Below are 15,938 nucleotides of genomic sequence, written 5' to 3' on the forward strand. Positions count from 1 at the left end.
AATAAGGAAAATCAGAGAGAAATGTAAAGAGATAGATAAAATTGAAAATGAATTAGAATATTGTACACTCTTATTAAGTTATCAGACATAGAATGGAAGAAACCAGGCAGAACAATAAAACTATATAGACCAAGATCGATAGCTACAGTCGGTGAAATGCGGACAGTATCTAATATTTGGGAGAAAGTGGGTTCTAACCCCTCTGTCAGCGGCCCTGAAGATGGTTTTCCGTGGTATCCCATCTTCACACCACGCAAATGCTGGGGCTGTACCTTTCCTCTCCTAGCCCTTTACTATCTCATCGTCACCATAAGCCATTTTCCTTCAATCCATGATGTCTGTCTGTCTGTCTATCTGTCTGTCTGTCTGCCTGCCTGTCTGTCTGTCTGTCTGTCTGTCTGTCTGTCTGTCTGTCTGTCTGTCTGTCTGTCTGTCTGTCTGTCTGTCTGTCTGTCTGTCTGTCTGTGTTCATGTGTGCGATTCCCAGTCAAATCCACGGCAAAAATGTTTGTCATAGGTGGGCACAGGTTTTCACCTAAGAAGCATGGCTGTGTCTGAGAGCAATTCTTGCACCAAGACATGAAGCTGTCAACACTTCGAAAACCGTGCTTTTGCCATTGTCAACTGTACGTGGATTGTTCAAGAGTTCGAAAGGCAAACACAATACAGTATACATCTTACCTCCAAATGGAAGGACATTAATTGGTTTATTCCGAAGCTCAAAGGAAACAATACATTTTGTATTATATAACATGGTCTTTAACATGGTTTTAATATTATTGTACCATCCATCAACCCGGTATCTTAAGTATTGAAAGTAACAATATAATAAAACTGAAATAATATATTTCATGCAATTTACGTCAAAAAGATGTGAGTTAATAAATATAATGCTTTAATGTGCTTTTAAATAAAGAGTTTAGAAACGTCTAACGTTTGAATTTCTAAACGCGGGTAAAGCTGCGGGCACATGCTAGTGTATCTATATATGTACTGAACCCATAATTCCGACTTGCTAAATATTGCAACTAGAAAATTTCAACTACGAGATGCAACTACGAGTGCAACCGTAATTCTTTATTGCAAGCTTATCTCATGTTCCGTGGCATGAGAATTTACCGGGAGAAGCAAGCTGCCCAACCATTCGGACGAGGTCGGAACATTTCGGCTGACCTCGGGTAATTAATAATGAGCTTCTACATGGTAACCCTCGTTGCGAAAGATTCCGATACTATCATTAACAAAGAAATTAAAAAATAAGAATTTAATAAATATTTAATGAAGCTTAACTCCCAGGGTGGACATGTTTTAGGTCTGGAGAGAAATTGGCATCTATGTTGGCCGTGAGGGAAGCGCGTGCCAAGGTCAAAAATCAAAATGCACGCGAAATCACCTGCACAAAATCAATTAATTACACCCTTTAAAGGAACGGGAAAAATCGGCAAACAACACCATCATGACTTGAAAATCGGTCCAATGGTTATCGAATTGTATGATTACACCACAATACATCACGACCAGGAAAGCGTCCCTTGGAAGTCTTTCAATACCCCCACCTCAGGACAGCAGTTATAGTTCGCAAGGGTGAACCTGCGTCGGGCAATAAGTAGAGGTCTTAAACTGTTCCTTTGATAAACTTGTGAGATTTGTACAGTTAGTTGGCTCAAGATAGAATATTTTTACCAAGTGGCAAATGACAAAACAAAATTATTAGTTGAATTGGTATAGGATTCCTGAACTTCTCAAATGGAAACAGCGAATTCATAGATAGCTTTCGTTAAATTACTGTGAGACGCTGTATATTTGTAATCTATGAAGGGAGTTGTAGACTGGCATAGATAAACTGCGGGTTTCATATATTTCAAATATCTGGCGTAAGGGGAGTTGGAGGCTCTCACAGACGAGAGTTGAATAAAGTGTAGAATCTGTGTAATCATAAGTTATATAATAAGAGAAGAATGTGTTCTTCAGCCATGAATGGTTAAGTTTGAGACGAGTTGACGCAAAATGTAGCCAAGATAGCTCCGTGCCCACGACGCAGTTATAAGGTCTGTCTAATTTAAATATCATGTTGTAGTTAGAAAGGTATATGCTTGTCCCGGTAAATTAATATGTGGCGTGAGTAAAAATTACGTGTATTATAATGTTGAGGCGATTGTCTATTATTCATGTCAGTGCACGAAATTTAAAATGCGTTTAAATTTCTTTAGAAAAATGTAAAAGGTGAAGTGTTAAATATTGTAATTAAAATTAATGAAATAATGTTCAGGCCAGTAAAGTTACAATAATGGTAACGATAAGTAGCCATTGTAAGCATGATAAGGTCATATATGATGTATAGGTACTTTAAGGCAGAAACAGGTTCAAAGAAGGACATTCCAGGAATCATTAATGAACAAGGGGAGTGTGTATGCGAGGATCTTCAAAAGGCAGAAGTATTCAGTCAGCAGTATGTAAAGATTATTGGTTATAAGGATAATGTCCAGATAGGCGATGTGAGTAACACTAAAGGAGTATTAAAATTTACCTATGATAACAATGACATTTATAAGATTTATACAAAAGTTGAAAACTAGAAAAGCAGCTGGAATTGATAAGATTTCTGGGGATACACTAAAGGCAATGGGTTGGGATATGGTACCATATCTGAAATACTTATCTGATTATTGTTTGGTTGAAGGAGCTATACCAAATGAATGGAGAGTTGCTATACTAGCCCCTGTGTATAAAGGAAAGGGTGATAGACATAAAGCTGAAAATTACAGGCCAGTAAGTTTGACATGCATTGCATGTAAGCTTTGGGAAAGCATTCTTTCTGATTATATTAGACATGTTTGTGAAATTAATAACTGGTTCGATAGAAGGCAGTTCGGTTTAGGAAAGGTTATTCCACTGAAGCTCAGCTTGTAGGATTTCAGTAAGATATAGCAGATATCCTGGATTCAGGAGGTCAATTGGACTGTATTGCGATTGACCTATCTAAGGCATTTAATAGGGTAGATCATGGAGGAATACTGGCAAAAATGAGTGCAATTGGACTAGAAAAAAGAGTGACTGAATGGGTTGCTATATTTCTAGAAAATAGAACTCAGAGAATTAGAGTAAGCGAAGCTTTATCTGACCCTGTAATAATTAAGAGGAGAATTCCACAAGGCAGTATTATTAGACCTTTATGTTTTCTTATATATATCAATGATATGTGTAAAGAAGTGGAATCAGAGATAAGGCTGTTTGCAGATGATGTTATTTTGTACAGAGTAATAAATATGTTACAAGATTATGAGCGGCTGTAGGGTGACCTCGATAGTGTTGTGAGATGGACGGTGGACAATGGCATGATGATAAACGGGGTTAAAAGTCAGGTTGTGAGTTTCACAAATAGGAAAAGTCCTCTGAGTTTTAATTACTGCGTTGATGGGGTGAAATTTTGCTTTGGGGATCATTGTAAGTACCTAGGTGTTAATATAAGAAAAGACCTTCATTGGGGTAATCACATAAATAGGATTGTTAATAAAGGGTACAGATCTCTGCACATGGTTATGAGGGTATTTAGGGGTTGTAGTAAGGATGTAAAGGAGAGGGCATATAAGTCACTGGTAAGACCCCAACTACAGTATGGTTCCAGTGTATGGGACCCTCACCAGGATTACTTGATTCAAGAACTGGAAAAATCCAAAGAAAAGCAGCTCGATTTGTTCTGGGTGATTTCCGACAAAAGAGTAGCATTACAAAAATGTTGCGAAGTTTGGGCTGGGTAGAATTGAGAGAAAGACGGAGAGCTGCTCGACTAAGTGGTATGTTCCGAGCTGTCAGCGGAGAGATGCCGTGGAATGACATTAGTTGACGAATAAGTTTGAGTGGCGTTTATAAAAGTAGGAAAGATCACAATATGAAGATAAAGTTGGAATTCAAGAGGACAAACTGGGGCAAATATTCATTTATAGGAAGGGGAGTTAGGGATTGGAATAACTTACCAAGGGCGATGTTCAATAAATCTCCAATTTCTTTGAAATCATTTAAGAAAAGGCTAGGAAAACAACAGATAGGGAATCTGCCACCTGGGCGACTGCCCTAAATGCAGATCAGTTTTGATTGATTGATCAATAATAATAATAATTATAATAATTATAATAATATTCACGTCAGGATAAAATTGAGATGATACATTATGTGCTCAGCAATAACGTCAGGCGAGATTTGCGATTTATACCGAAATCCAGTGAAGTCTCATAAGGTTGGCATTTACAGTACTTTTGGAAAACTTAAATTTTGTGACACCGTTTATTTGTGATACAGAAAATCACGGTATGCTATTTTACTCTTGAAGTAAGGGAAATTAGAGAAGGTAAGTGTGAGATCCTTATAAACATGTTGGTCATAGGATTACTTGTATTTGAAAAAAGTTTCAAACGGGAAGAAATTGATTGTAATGGAAATGAAATATTATGAGAATAGTTAGGAAGATGTTAAAGGCAGAGTAAGCCTGTATTTTATGAGTGACTAGCTGATGTACCCGTGCTTCGCTACGGAATTCTACATTGTATACAGAAGTCTAGGCTAGGTAGTGTACACGTTGCATAGCTCTTAACGTTACCCTAGAAACGCGACGGGGAAGTCACCAAACGTCTTTTCTAATATGAAGGCTGGGTTAGAGAATTTTTATTGTAATGGTAGGCCCGCTTACCTACCATCAGCCGCAATCAGGTTGGGGAATTTTCCTTAAAATGGCAGACACTCACTCTCCACCTGCCTTTTTACATCCTCAGAAAGACTGTTTTATTGATTTCCCTACTGAAATGAACAAAGGTCATTACAATGATGTCAGTAGGAATGGCGCGATTAAAAGCAATGCTTTCATACAAAATACTCAATCAAATGAAAAACACACATAACGAACAGTACTATGCTGCTGATCTAACAGTCCAAAGTTCCAGAGCTGGAATGACCAAGACGCAGACAGCCGTTATCCGTGAACACTCTTCGTTTTTTCGGCGGGGACGGGGGTCGAACAGTGGAGAGTCCCAGGGCAAAATCTAATGCCCTTTTACTGGTCTATTCCCCTAGGAGTACCCGATAAGTCGGAAACCTCAATTCACTACACTGGCGGCGAAAAAATCTATATGACTTGGAGGCAAACTTTTCCTCCATGCCAGAGGAGAAACCCCCTCTTCACCATTAATCTGGAATAAAATGAATGTAGAAATTAATAAAAGTTAAGAGAACGAAGCTTTTCTTAAGCAACGGCTCTTTTCAGTGTTGAATTTTGAGTTATTTAGTGAATTGAAGTGCTATAATTTGGAATAGGACTAAATTGTAATTCTAGACCAGGTCATTCTACTACTACTACTACTACTACTACTACTACTACTACTGAGCCTCTGCCTTAAGATTACACACTGCTCATTCAAAACAGCGCGTCAGAGTAGGAATCGAATAACTGGAATACTATGATGAACCAGTATGTTACGTACCACCAGTATCAGAAAATGTATGAAGCAGAGGAATGACATGTTAAGAAGAAAGTGTTCTTACTCCCAAGCTATTTCCCGCCAATATTCAGTCACGCTGTTTTACTCGGTACACAGCAGTAATCCCATCTGTCAGAGTTGAGAGGCGGCATAAGAGACAAAGAACATCACAACAAGCAATGGTCAATATAATGTTATTGTTGATGATTGTTATGCGCTTTCGATATTGTAAGCCTTCACATTTAGTATTCTTCCGACTCTGAAATACCACTCTTATCATAGTCGGTACGGTAAAACAGAATACAACATAAATGTTCGGAACTTGTATTCTCTATAACTTCTATTATGTGGTACCTTTCGATAGGACCAATAACATAGGTATATAAGAATTAAATTTTAGACGCCTTCCCCTAAACTACAATTTCGTTCAGAGTGAATAAAATTGTTTATAGCTTAGACTGTAGTTTCTTATTCCCCGACTCTACATACTGATTTTCATCAAATTCTGTCAACTCATTTTCTCGTGGCGTTGATATGGACTTAGCAACAAAAATACAAATTCATGAATATCTGTGCTATCATAGCCGGTACGGTAAAAATGTACAAGACATAAATGATCAGAAATTGAATTCTATATAACTTTAGTTATGTAGTATTTATCGACAGGGCCACTAATAATATAAATATTTGAGAATTACATTTTAGGCCTTCCCCTAAACTACCATTTCACTCAGCGTGAATAAAAAGATTTATAGTCTAGATTCTAGTGGCTCATACCCTGACTTTACAAACCGATTTTCATTAAATTCTCTTCAGCCGTTTTCTCGTGATGCGTGTGCATGCAGACAGACAGACAGACAGACAGACAGACAGACAGACAGACAGACAGACAGACAGACAGACAGACAGACAGACAGACAGACAGACAGACAGTAATTACGGAAAAGTAAAAACTGCATTTCCTTGTTATTGTGGACATGATCGATGCAGAAATACCATTCTTTTCAAATTATGAGCAATGTACACACAAAACTCTTCTTTTATATTAATAGATTTATAATGAACAGGAGGCTGAAAATAAGAGGCCCTGTTTTTCAACGGAGAGGAATTTTTGTGACGGGGTGTATGTTAAGAGGTAATATTTCTGAGACAGGCTGTGTAAGAAGACGATGCCCTGTAAGCAATCCAAGACAGTTGACGAATTTAAAGGTGGTCAAAACCAAGCGAGCGCGTTGTAACCCCTATTTTAATTACTAGTTGATGTTCTCCCATGATTACTATTTTGTATGAGACCGTAAGTTTTGGCAATTAAGTCTAAGTTACTATTCTATTTGGTACCAGCAAAGTGCATTTTGTGATAGCCGACCTCATGAACAAAGTATATTCTGACACCCGGTTAAGGTAATAATTGATTATTATAAATCGTATTCTATTCTGTATTTTTACGAGACGAAATTATCACTGACTAGAAACATTGCTGGTGTGAAAAATTTGTTTTATTAGAATGATAGTTTAGCTTGAGTAGATTGGTGGAAAGTTACTTCACTGGACAGTTCACTGTGATACATGGAACGTTGAAATGATAGGCCATTTGGAGTCTCACACTTGAGTTATGCCGTGGATATCGTGATGGTAGTGATTCGAGATTTGAGTTTGTTTCTATTTATTGGACTTCACTGCATGCGTTGAAATTGTAATGAGAAATAAATTAAAATATTCGGTCATGTTGTTTAATTTCTATTTCACGCTTCATTGTAAGAAATGGACACAGTTACATTTCCAGGTTCGAGTTCATTTCACTTCAGTGTGTTAGAGTTCCAACGAGGATTAGATTTAAAAATCCGGGATTGTGTTTGAAGTTTCGATTTCGCCTGACAGTAAATGATGTGTAGATAACCTAACATTGGCTCAACGATAGATTTAGGATGCTGTGTGTATTATATAATTTACGGATGAGCAGACACTACGTAGGCTTACAGTAGTGGATACGAATGTGATAGGATATTAGCAGGTACTCTTCAGGCCATATTTCGGCATAACTTTTATTAGCCTGAAGGTGCTCCTGTGATAGCGTTGCATCAGTAGTGGCATGAATGTGAGTGTTGTCCCACGTGGAAACCTAGCTAATGGAGCCGCATATGTTCAAGTTCGACTTTTTCCTGCATTTCGCAGTTTTGTTCCTTCAGGACGACGTAACGTAAGATCGCCTCGGATCAAGTGTTGTTGGTTCCTTCTGAACATCTGTTTGTGGTGGTGAATGTTTCAGCATCGGGATTCTTCTATAACTTAAGGGTGTCATGAGATGACAATACATGGTGGAATTTTATTTTGATTGTGACAATTGCTATTAACTTGTAATGGACACCATGCTTTCTAGTAATATTTCGAAACCTATCCAAAGCAACTGATGGTCGATTTGGTTCGATTAAGGGTCCATTCGGGGAAGTTCCACTATCCGAGAGGATAGTAGACTGGTGGATAACCTTAACTAAATGTAAATCTGGAATTCTACTTATTGAAGGTCAGATTTTTCACGGATCGTGTGGATTAACTTTCAGTGCCCGATTTTCAGGTTTTATTCTCGTTTTCTGATTCTTGCTGCCCACGAATTTTATAATACTTTTTCATTCTTGTTAATATAATGTTAAACAATAATAAAAGATAAAACTCACGTTATGTATTGTGACTGCGTTAAAACGTTGACAAATTATAGACTGATTTTCATGGTTAATTAAATATTTTTTGTCGTGATTTAATTTGAGTAAACATTTCAGTAAGCACAGTTTTGCTCCTCATTTAAAGTAGTTAGGCTCTTTTCTTAACCCCATCGTTTGGTCAATGTAGTGACAGATTAAAACCCTCTACGACCCTAAGATCTAAGAGTTCGATATTGCTCTATTGAAATAGCTGAGGCCGACAACCAACGATGGAACGGAAAGTTCAAGGGTACAGTATGTATTAGCCAGTCAACCAAATTCGAAGAACAGAATTCATTAGGTTAGTGCCGTTCCAGGCGAGAATAGTTCTTGTGTTGTAATGTCATGAAGCACCTCACGGTGACTTACATTTTTGGAGAACTACCGACAAGTGAAGTTCTAAGGCAGGAACATAGCCCTGTATGGGAGTACAAGAATAACACGCAGAGAATGTGAAAAGGATACTCCTACGTCAGCTACTTTCAATCCCCGGACAAAGGTTATGGGAAGACCCATTCTAAGGGCTGCTCCCATATCCCCTTTTGGAACGGATTACCCTGTCCTCTTGCAATCCAATTTTATCTTCATATTATTATCTTTCCTACATTTCAAAACACCACTCAACCTTATTTGTCTACTAAAATCATTCCACACCGTCTCTCCGCTGACAGGTGGGAACATACCAATTAGTCGAGGAGCTTGTCGCCTTACTCTCAAGTATTCCCTGCCCAAAGTTTGCAACATTTCCGTAACACTACTCTTCAGTAACGTAGCGAGAATCTGCCAAATGAGGGGGGGTGGGGGTGTTATAGTTTGATGATAGATACAAGGAAGGTTCTTGTGCATGTGTGATGCATACATGCAAGACTTGTCATTATAAGGACTCCGATACAAGTGAATTACAGTAGTCTCGGTAATCCGAACTAATTGGGACCGGAGTCTGTTCGGATTAACCGGAAAATATTTTCTAATAATAATGTTATTGTTTTAGATCCTACTACTTTTACGGTTTCCGGAGACGCCGAGGTGCCGGGATTTTCTTCCGCAGGAATTCTTTTACGTGCCAATAAATCTACTTACACGAGGCTGATGTATTTGAGCACCTTCAAATACCACCGGACTGAGCCAGGATCGAACCTGCCAAGTTGGGGCCAGAAGGCCAGCGCCTCAACCATGTGAGGAAAATAGTTTCTACAATACAGTACAGTACATACCGTAATTTGAAATGTCCATAGAACTTGCCGTACGCTACGTCGAGCAAAACTCCGCTGCTACGCCCACTGATGTGATGTTTATGAGATGCTGGTTTAACACTACATCTTCGAGTAGGTTCCAATCACTACGGCAAAAGAAACTAACAGAATTTGTAAACACAAACGACCAGTGATTGACGGTTTATGATGTGTAATAGCTTACATTAAGTTATTCTAGTAAAATATGACTAATAAAATGCAATTAAATCTTAATTCTATAATATGTTCTTTCATTTCAATAAGGAGATTTAAAAAAAATTAATATTTCAGTTCGGATTAACCGGACTTCCGAATTAACGAGGTTCGGATTAACGGGACTCTAGTGTATGTTGATATTCAGATTGCAGTAAACTAAAAAATCTTACATTAAAATACAGAACAAGAACAATACGAACAAGGTCAACAGTTTTACAGCGAATGGTACGTTCTGCTAACAATCTAAAATCCAACTTTCGAGGCTTCTTACAAATTGTGCTACGTGTCAGTCCCGTGGTAGCTTCTTTAGGTATCCAGGTAGGGGCGGGTAACTCAGACGACCTGAAATCTCCTAGCCGCTCTGTGGTGTATTTCCGTGTATTGTTCTCGGCGGCCGGCTTACCTGCGAGTTTCTTTGAGAAGCAGCGGGAATGTTCTGCCTACAGTGACATCGTGAAATTTCTGGGTCAAATTACGCGAGCCGCGGACAGTCAGTCAGAGTTAGACTCGGTGTCAGAGTTCGGTCCCGTGTGGGAGTCAGTGTTAGAGCGAGCGACAGTTGGACATCGAGGTGGAGCCAGTGTGACACTCAGTGAGCTGGGGTTCGGTGGCTAGGATGAGGGTGACAGAGGTGTTGACTGTCGCTAGTGCCCCACCGAGGTCTGAACCAGGAACTGTTGTTGTGGTGTCGGAGTGTCTAGTGAGTGGCTGCATGGGAGACGGCGTACGGGACAGAAGACTGTGTACTGTCTTAGAGCACTGTGTGTGTGTACTAGGGTTGGGCAGACCGGAACATTCACTTGTTCCGCAACATTAGAAACTTGAGGCGGAGTGTTTCGGTACCGAGTGCCGAGACACGGGACACAGAACACAGGACTGTAACTGCGTCCTAGAGAGAACTTCGAGAGGCAACAGGACATGCTCCGCTTCAGCTGGAATGTGCCTGAACCGAACGTGCTGTCCCAAGGCCGCACTAGATAGATTAGTTGGCCTTGGCTGTCTGCCTGTCGATACCGGCTGTGTGCCGCCCTGTGTTGGAGTGTCAACATTTTTTCATCCAGTTATATCTTTAATTCCAAAGCGATGACCCGTGTTTTTCTTGGGCTTAAAAGTTTCCTTAATGTCCAAATTAATTTTTAACATCAATTCCCGAGAAAGTGTTGAGGGAAATTTTTGAGATATTGAAGAAAGTAAATGGAAGTTGAGAGGGAAGGAATTTGAAGTGCAGAGAGCATAAGGCGGAGCGCACATTGGGACGCAGGCGAAGCAGCTAAAGCAGTGCAGCGCAGAGCAGATTTTTGTAATCCACACAAATCATTGCACCGTCGCAAGTTGACAGACAGGGCAGGACAGAGCAGAGCAGGCCGGTTCTGCACCTACTTCCGCCTACCACGCGCAGTCTTCGAAATACAGTTTCCTGCGCACGTGTCACGCAGTTAGTTAAGAAATGGAGGAGAAAATTACCACAGCCATTCAGTCTCACCATGTTTTGTAGGTACTATGTGAATCATGTGGACTGCAATGCAGTATGTACGTATGTAAGTATGTACGTATGTATGTGTGTATGTTCGTGAGAAAATGGCTGAACAGAATTTAATGAAAATCGGTATGTAAATTCGGGGAATAAGGCACTACAGTCTAGGCTATAAATAATTTTATTCACGTTGCGTAACAAGGTAGTTTAGAGAAAGGCCTAAAATGTAATCCACCGAGCAAGTGGCCGTGCGGTTAGGGTCGCGCCTCTGTGAGCTTGCATTCGGGAGATACTGGGTTCGAACCCCACTGTCGGCAGCCCTGAAGATGGTTTTCCGTGGTTTCCTATTTTCACACTAGGCAAATGCTGGGGCTGTACCTTAAGGCCACGCCCGCTACCTTCCCAATCTTCCACCCTTCTTCCGTCGCCGAAAACCTTCGATATGTTAGTGCGACGTTAAACAAACAGGAAACAAAAGAATGTAATCCTCATATATCTATGAAACAATCCGTGACCCAAGTTCTCGCAACATATAGAATTTAAGACAAAGATCTAATGCTGATTATGGAGAGCATTATCGCCGACTCCGTCGCCGTCATCCATTATCACATTTATGTGAAGAGATAAATACGGAAAATCATTTATCATGTCTTGTCAAATATAAATGCAAACGCGTTCACAACAGATTGTCAATGTTGATTGATTTTAGTATCTTGTGTCTTGTGACAACTAGATGAAAATCTAGCAGTACATTTGTAAATACATATTTTTCCCTCTCCCCCACTGTGATCCTATTAATTAATTTACCATGCAAGTTGGTCGTGCGGTTAGGATCGCCTTGCTATGAGCTTGCATTCAGGAGATAGGGGGTTCGAACCCCACTGTCGGCAACCGTGAAGATAGTTTTCCGTGGTTTCCCATTTTCACACCAGGCTAATGCTGGGGGCGGGGCTGTACCTTAATTAAGGCCTCGGTCGCTTCCTTCCCATTCCTATTCCATCGTTGCCATAAGACCTGAATTAAATTCTTTGCTTAGTCCATATGAACGCCGAACATCGGTAACATAGAAATATTGTTCAGTCTTGTAAACTGGCGAAGGTGGTTGTTTTTATTGCGATTGTCTTAAGCTGAATAACCGCGTTGCCATGAGCACAAGGGAAATTGTGAAGATGACTAACAAAATGAGAAAAATCGCGAATGCTTGAAGAAAAAGAAAAAAAAGCCTCTTTATACTGGATGCCCCAGTATCACAGAGTCTAAAGAAAACATGTTATTTCTGAAAACCGACGAGACCCTGCGTGTCAATGTGCGCTCACGTCCACTTCGCAATTTCGTAAACTTCGCGCTGTTCTGCTCTGCTCTTCCCTGCTCTGCGGCCAACTGCTTCTCAATGTGCGCCCGGCCTAACAGCACGAAAGTACAACAATGTATTCATCCAGTTATATTTTTAATTCCAAAGCGACGACCCATATTTTTCTTGGGCTTAAAAGTTTCCTTAAAGTCCAAATTAATGTTTAACGTCAATCCCCGTGAAAGTGTTGAGGGAAATTTTCGAGATATTAATTACTCACAATACAGGCCAATACATTCAACTGGTAAAAATATTCTTGAATTGGTTACTTTTAAACACCTGCACTGCCATCTTCTGTGTCCAGGCATTTTCCGTATATATACAGCACAGGCCAGTATTGCATATACTTCGGCCTGGAAAACAGTAGCGTATTTACCCATAGGTAGGGAGAGCCTTGTCTTAGGCCCCCAGACCCCGGCGCCTGTGCCCGTCTCTGTCCGCGAGCCATCTGTGTACCATGTACAGCCCCCAGACCTAAGACGGGCCCCAGCATCCACTGTGAATTTATAGTTCAAATTAAAGCTAGGCTTCATCAGGTCCCCAATCATCATTGTCATAGGGCAAGTCTGGTGAAGCCTTGTGAGAATAGAGGCATGACCTCTATTCGGATTCTTGAAGGACCATCCTCCGAGTGACCAAAGGCGGTAGGCACTCATTCCCGCTATTTCCTTAACATATAGATGTAAGGGGGGAAGACCTAGGATGGCCTCCATTGCACATAATGGTGTAGTATCCAGTGCCCCTGTTATTCCTAGACACGCAAGTCTTTGGACACTGTTTAACTTGGTGGTCACAGTTTTACTTTCCGGGCCTGGCCACCAGACTAAAGATGCATAGGTGATCGTGGGCCGTACAATAGAAATATAGAGCCACTGGACCACCTTAGGTCCTAGGCCCCAAGTCTTTCCAACGGCCCTGCGACAGGCCCACATAATCTTGCGAGCCTTATCCACCTTATGGTCTATGTGTTTCTTCCAGCTCAGTCTTGCCTCAAGGATTACCCCTAGGTACTTAACTGAGGTTGTCTTAACTAATTTTTTCCCAAATAGGAAAGGCTCTGACAGTCCGTCTAGCCTCTTCCTCCTGGTAAATACCACGAGCTCCGTCTTGTCGGGATTAACCGACAAGTCCGTGTCGTGGCACCATCTTTCCACCCTACGTAGGGAGCTCTGTACGAGCTCTGAGACCGTACTGGGGAAATTTCCAACCGCCATCAGGCTAATGTCATCTGCATAGCCTTGGGCGTAAATTCCTCCAACATTTAACCTGGTAAGTAGTTCATCCACTACCAGACACCATAATGTTGGTGATAATACTCCTCCCTGTGGACACCCCCTGTCTATATTAGCTCTCAACATAACTGCGTTGAGGGTAAACAGAACTTGACGGCCCTGCAGCGAGGCCATAATCCATTTTATGAGCATCCTGCTCACTCCTCTTCTCTCTAGACTAAGTTCTATGGAGCCCAAAGATGTGTAGTTAAAGGCCCCTTCTATATCTAGGAATACAACCATAGCAAGTTGCTGCTGATCCAAGGCACTCTCCAGCCTAGAAACTAGCTGGTGTAGTGCCGTCTCAACCGACTTCCCTGGTTGATATGCATGCTGATGAGGATGCAGGGGACAGTCTCTTAAAACTTTCTCCCTGATATGTCTATCCACTAGTCTTTCCAAGGTCTTAAGAAGAAAAGACGTTAGACTGATGGGTCTATATGGATTACAGTAATATAGGATGTAAATGAGAGGGCATATAAGTCTCTGCTAACACCCCAACTAGAGTATGATTCCAGTGTATGGGACCCTCACCAGGATTACTCGATTCGAGAACTGGAAAAAATCAAAAGAAAGAAGCTCGATTTGTTCTGGGTGATTTCCGACAAAAGAGTAGCTCTAAGAAATGTTGCAAAGTTTGGGTTGGGAAGACTGGAGAGAAAGGAGACGACCTGCCCAACTAAGTGGTATCAAATACTTTAGTTCCGAGCTATGAGTGGAGAGATGGCGTGGAATGACATTAGTAGACGAATACGCTTGAGTGGTGTCTTTAAAAGTAGTAAAGATCACAATATGAAGATAAAGTTGGAATTCAAAAGGACAAATTGTGGCAAATATTCGTTAATAGGAAGGGGAGTTAGGGAATGGAATGACTTACCTAGGGAGATGTTCAATAAATTTCCAATTTCTTTGCAATTATTTAAGAAAAGGCTAGGAAAAAATACAGATAGGGAATCTGCCACCTGGGCGACTGCCCTTAACGCAGATTAGTAGTGATTTACTGATGGATACAGGACGGGAGAAGAAATGCTGGCGGACAGAAACTTCGGTTCTAAGACGTCCTGAAGCGTAGTGTTGATCTCGAGTGTTTGGCTGGTGATCGTTTCAAATGGTGTCGCGTAATTAATACATAAGCAAACTGACGCTTTCGGAAAGGAGGGATAACAAATGGGCTGAAATGAAGAATAGGCAGGGACCGATCACCTAGATTTTAGGTCCCTTTAAACAGTAATCATCATCATGAAGATTAGGCGGAAGTATCAGATCACCTACAACGCCAGTATTATTCTTCAGTGCACTGCCTGTCACAGTCACTTCAAAACAAAACTGGTTTCAGGAAGCACAAATGAGCACCCATTCTCACGAATATTTCACACTCCATCACTCTTTGTCCCATGAACCATCAAATTCAAACTGTTTCACTCTCAGGCTTGTAGCCTTCATTTTAAAACTGCAATGAATTCAACGCAGAATCTTAAAGTAATTAATCATTAAAAATGTTTGAAATGGTGTATATTTTCCAAATAGTTTTGCGATCGAGATGTCAACTGTATCTTAGTAACAATTCAACAATATCGTGATCATTATTGGAGGTATATCCTTCAATAAAAACTGGACAGGCTTGGACTGCCTAACCAAAATATAATTATGCAAGAGTTCTTTCTTTCCACTAAATAAATGACATAGGTTAAAATAATCGGACATCGCACCTGGTTTTCTATCTTACGAGTGAACACTGAAGCAAATCAAGGAGTTTGGCATGTTGACGCGTATAGCGTAGCGAGTTCAGCATTTATCTACAATTGAAACTTCTCATCTGCGATCGAAACTAAGACCTTGAGGATAATCCTCACCCTTGATTTACCGACACTGTTATGCTACCCGATAAGATGTACCAGAAATACAAATATTATATGAATGATGACGTCAGGTGGAGACTCGTTCCCTGTGCGGTCCGCATCCACTAGATATAAGATGCACATCCAATAATGTCCCCAGCGGAGGCGATAATGAGATTCATCAACAAGCCGAGAACTTAGGTGCAGAGCTTTCCTTAGCAACTGTTAAGGTGAGCTCTGGCCCGCAGACCGCTCCGAGTTCTGACACGAGCCAGCAATGTTCTCTCGAATGAGGGGGATTATCATGGCGTACAATATTGTACTACATGAATTCTCTCTTCCTTCGAGAGATATTGCATAGCCTCGTGCCAGAACTGCGTGTCGCATGTCTC

The 15,938-nt window shown here is 40.7% G+C and overlaps 1 protein-coding gene across 1 annotated transcript in view; it reads right to left on the reverse strand.

Annotated features, from left to right (window-relative positions):
* LOC136867238 (uncharacterized) overlaps nucleotides 1–15,938 on the reverse strand; it is a 51,140-nt gene that overhangs the window by 1,901 nt on the left and 33,301 nt on the right. The gene's annotated exons all lie outside the window — the stretch shown is intronic.

Source organism: Anabrus simplex, chromosome 3, assembly GCF_040414725.1.
Source record: "Anabrus simplex isolate iqAnaSimp1 chromosome 3, ASM4041472v1, whole genome shotgun sequence".
Taxonomy (NCBI): Eukaryota; Metazoa; Arthropoda; class Insecta; order Orthoptera; family Tettigoniidae; genus Anabrus; species Anabrus simplex.